The sequence below is a fragment of the Aristolochia californica genome, unplaced genomic scaffold (assembly GCF_029961685.1).
Source record: "Aristolochia californica isolate CCGP_79_NKW_82.1479 unplaced genomic scaffold, dmAriCali1.0.hap1 SCAF_5, whole genome shotgun sequence".
NCBI classification, from domain to species: Eukaryota; Viridiplantae; Streptophyta; class Magnoliopsida; order Piperales; family Aristolochiaceae; genus Aristolochia; species Aristolochia californica.
In genome coordinates, this window is record NW_027182214.1 from 11,524,876 (window position 1) to 11,529,563 (window position 4,688).

At 35.8% G+C, this 4,688-nt stretch overlaps 1 pseudogene; it reads left to right on the top strand.

Annotated features, from left to right (window-relative positions):
- The first annotated feature begins 293 nt into the window (after positions 1-293).
- LOC137965249 (UV-B-induced protein At3g17800, chloroplastic-like) lies at positions 294-1,348 on the top strand (annotated as a pseudogene).
- Positions 1,349-4,688: the final 3,340 nt, after the last annotated feature.

Sequence of the window (4,688 nt, forward strand, 5' to 3'; positions counted from 1 at the left end):
AAAATGTTCCGTGAAAATTTTTGTGTTGAGAAACAGAGGGGTTTTCTGTTCCGTGATGCGGAGAAACAGTACCCAATTGTAGGTATTCGGGCTTGAGTGTCTGTATTTCGAGAAGGAATTTTTTGGGGGGTGCTGGGCATGATAGAAAAATATTTTTGTTTGTTGTTTTATTTTCCTTCCGCCGAGAACAACAGCAATGTGCATACCATTATCCAATTGGCAACCTTGTGTTTTATCTTTTGCATGTTTGGTATGCTGCTCTTCCACTGTTCGTCAAAATTCTTTAACCAGGGATGACTATTCGTGATAAAATTTTGTTGGGTATTCAGAGCAGGGTTGAGATAATTCTGTGGATGAATTTTTCTATTGATGTGACCAGCAGTAGTGAGTTTGTTCAAGATTTAATTGACAAAGTTGGGCTTAATTTTTTGGGTCCCATGTCTGTAGTCATGAGAGACGGAGATGGACATTCCAAATATTTTGGATTTGCTAAATTTGAGAATGCAGAGAACCTGTCCTTGAAGAACTTGGATCCTCAGCTTGGGAAGATGATTGGAGAAGCAGTTGTTGTGGAGGAGATTATATACTGCTTGATTGTACAGCAGTTCATGGACAAAGAAAATTCTATGATACCCCCAATCTCCGTTCCATTTGTTCCTATTGCGACTATAGATTTATGGCCAAACCAAGAACAAAAACTTGAGTCAATTCATTCTGCAGAAACCTTTGAAATGATCCAGAGCCATTTCTATCTTATCCTTGTGAATAGGCCTGTGGGTCCCCTCAACACCATTGTTCATATCAGTAAGCTGACGCTAGGAGAGCTTTATACAGCATCCATAATTATGGTTATTTTCTTCGCAGAGTCGATTAGAGGTTTCAACTTGAGAGAACCATGGAAACTCTTCCAAAGAGCATGAAAGAAGATGATCAGATGCTCATCGAAGGTGCATGCCCCGGGGTTCAGCTTTGGGATGTGGATTCAATGGTTCAAATTATGGTGGAAGATGATTTTGAACAAAGTCAATTGGACTTCATGGAGGCAAAGTCATATAAATTGAGGTATTATGTTATGCACTTGGATGCAGATACACTGCAGAGATATGCCACTGTACAGTCAAAAGAATCTATCTCTTTGATAGAGAAATAGACACAAGCCTTGTTTGGGAGGCCGGATATTAGACTTCTTCAGGATGGCTCGCTTGATACTTCTCACGACGAAGTTGTTAACGTAACACTGTCTGGGCTTACGATGTTGGGGTTGGAAGTAGTTGCTTTTGGATCGTTTCTATGGGATGCCGAGGATTATGTTGAATCCAAGTACCATTTTATTTCAAACTCAACTTGAAAAGTTGTTCCACTTGATGATATTTCATCTTTATAGAAGCTACAATATCGGTCTTAAAAAAAAAAATCTCTGGGTGGATGCTCTACTTTTGTAGCCTAGAGGGTTGACACCGATACCGCGGTTGACACTCGGGCAAGAAGACTCGTTCTTCCAAGGGGTGTAATGTTATGCACACAATAATATATTTATTTTAATTTTTTTCTTTAATTTACTTTATATATTTCAGTTTTAGGCCACATGGGTATTTTTGGAATATTTCATTTATAAGGGTATTTTTGTAATATTTTATATTAAACCCTAACTAGGTGAACCCTATTTAAGGGGTAAGAGTAATGAGAAAGACAAACATTGATTTTAGGTTAATTTTAGGTTAAACGGGCTTAGAGCTCTCCTTACGAGTTCTAGGGTTTTCAGGCTTCCCTTTGGCTTGATATTCTTTTTCTCTTCTTCCTCCCTACGAATCCCTACAAATCCTTGTCTCAGATCTGGGACCATAACAACTTCTTATCAAGAAAATTTTGTGGTAAGGCAATTTTTTTTTAAACAATTTACTTTTTACAACAATAAAACCATCTTAGTGCCTTCTTTTATGAAATGTTGGAAATGTATTTCTAATAAAAATACATCTCCAAGGAGGAGTTACTACTGTTGGAACATGGGCACCAGCCCACACAACCAAGGAAGGCCCAAAATATGGGCTCAATCACATAAGAAGTAGAAGCCACCATGATTACTACGAGCTGGCATCCTTATCACATAAGTTGGAAGGACTCACAAAGATAACCACAAGCTAGTCGGAAGATCAAGAAGGACTCACAAAGATAACCACGAGCTGGCATCTTTATCAGAGGTTCTTGTACTCTGATTATAATAAGTTAATGAAGTCAATGAAGTATTTCTCTTTTTCATAAATTCAACATGGTATCAGAGCAAGTTCTTTGATTGGACTTGGTCAACTCAAAGAGATAATGTGATCCTTTTCTAACCCTAAACCCTTAGTCTAGGTTCGTAGTTATTATTTTTTAGTCCCTAAACCCGTAGTTTTCTTCGCATTTTTAACCTCTATATTGAGGTTTTCACATTTAAAATTATATATTGACATAAATATATTTGAGTCTTCTTTCCAAGGAAAAATAATTTTTTTCCAATCGGAGTTATCTTAAAAAAGAAATTGATATTTGAATGAGCGAAGGTCAGATTGCAAAAGAGGTTGGAGCAGCAGCCGAATGCTTCAACTTTCGAGGTATTTTATTCTATCAAGAACGAGACTTTATATGGAGATATATATATATATATATATATATATATATATATATATATATATCAAAAGAAATATCTGTAAGTCTATTCTCTAACATATTCAACCAATTTTCAATCTGATTTATCTACAAAGAGAAATCGATATTTTATGAAGCAAAGGTCAGATTGAAAAAAAGGTTCGAGCAATAGTAGAAAGCTTTAACTTTCGAGGTATTTTATGCTATCAAGAACGAGACTTTATATGGAGAATTATATATCAAAAAAAATATCTATAAGTCTATTTTATTAGCTATTCAACCAATCCTCTATCTTAGTTTTAATAAGGAGATATTGATCTTGGAAGAGTCAATGGTCATGCTAAAAAAAAAGGAGAAACAATGCTTACTTCGGCCAGATGACAGAGACCGAAATCTATTAGATTATTTATCTTCTGATAATTATATTTCATAAAGAGAAGTTATACTCTGATGAAATGTATTTAATTCTAGTTTCATGAGGAGAAATTTCATGTCAATCTTATCTATATTTAAAGATATATTTGCATTGGAAGAATCAAAGATCATGCTGATATTCTATTGTATTGAAAATTTTGAATTTTAGCCAATTGTTTTGCGTTAGTTTTTGAGTTGCTATATCAGGAAAATATCTCACTTCTCCCTGGTTTGAGGGATTATTTACACATCTCTTTTATTTTGGCTTATTGCTACATCTATGATATTTAGTTCAAGCTGAGATCACTACCATTACCTCCCAGTTTGAGGGGGAAAAGTACAAGAAGTACAAGAAACAGGTATTTTATTCCATATGTTGTTGATAAGTTTATGTCACCAAAATATTCAAGAATGGGGAGCACAAAATATGAAGCTTCTGCATCTTAGAAAAATTTTTTATATTGGATTATGATTATTTCATGGGTCCTTCTACAAGGTTTATTATTTTGGTGCGTGTTATATGTGTTGGAAGATGGTTGCGTTATATTCAATTGCAGCTATTATGTCTCTTTGCGGAAATTATTATTGGAGAACGGTGGCCTCGGTATCCTTTCTCATATCATCATTTATTTGACCCTGTAAAAAAATATCACGGTTGGGAAACCATGACGGGCCCTGTCAAACATTATCACGGTTGGGAAACAATGACGGGCGCTATAAAAAAATATCACGGTTGGGAAACCTTGATGGAGGAACTTAATACCCTGTAAAAAAATATCATGGTTGGGAAACCATGATGGGCCCTGTCAAAAAATATCACAGTTGGGAAACTATGACGGAGGATACCCTGTAAAAAAATATCACGGTTGGGAAACCATGACGAAGGATACCCTGTAAAAAAATATCACGGTTGGGAAACCATGACGGAGGAACTTATTATTATATCTATGTTATACCCCCCTGAGTTGGCCAGTTGGGTCTCATGGAAAAGAGCACTAGCGTGAGGAGTATTGGAAGATGGGAAGACTACCATTTTAAACAAAAATATTATATACATCATTTGCAGCAAGCTGGGAGTTCATGATGTTCTCTCACCCCCATCTTGAGGGGGAATGTTAGAAGATGGGCTCCATCTCACATGACCAAGGAAGGCCCACTTATCTAAGAGTATTATAAGATGGGACACAAGACAAAGAAAGGCCCATAATATGGGCCCAAGAACATAAGAAGTAGGACCCACCATGATTATCACGAGCTGACATCCTTATCACATAAGTTGGAAGATCAAGAAGGACTCACAAAGATAAGCACAAGCTGGTTGGAAGATCAAGAGGGACTCACAAAGATAACAACAAGCTGGCATCTTTATCTTATGGTCACATCATAGAAGAGTTCTAGTTTGAGTTATGTTTGTCTTCTATTTATATTGAGTTGTTTAATTATGCTAAGGCTTATCCTTAAGTGTCAGAGTTTGGGTGTAATTGGGACAAAAGTAGTTTTATTTTAATTGGACTCTACTGTCTTCCTCTATTATAAATAGAGGTTCATCTACTTTGATTATAATAAGCTAATGAATTTAATGAAGTATTTCTCTTTTCCATAAATTCAACAACTACCTCATGTTTCTTGGAGACATTTCTAGCTAAAAA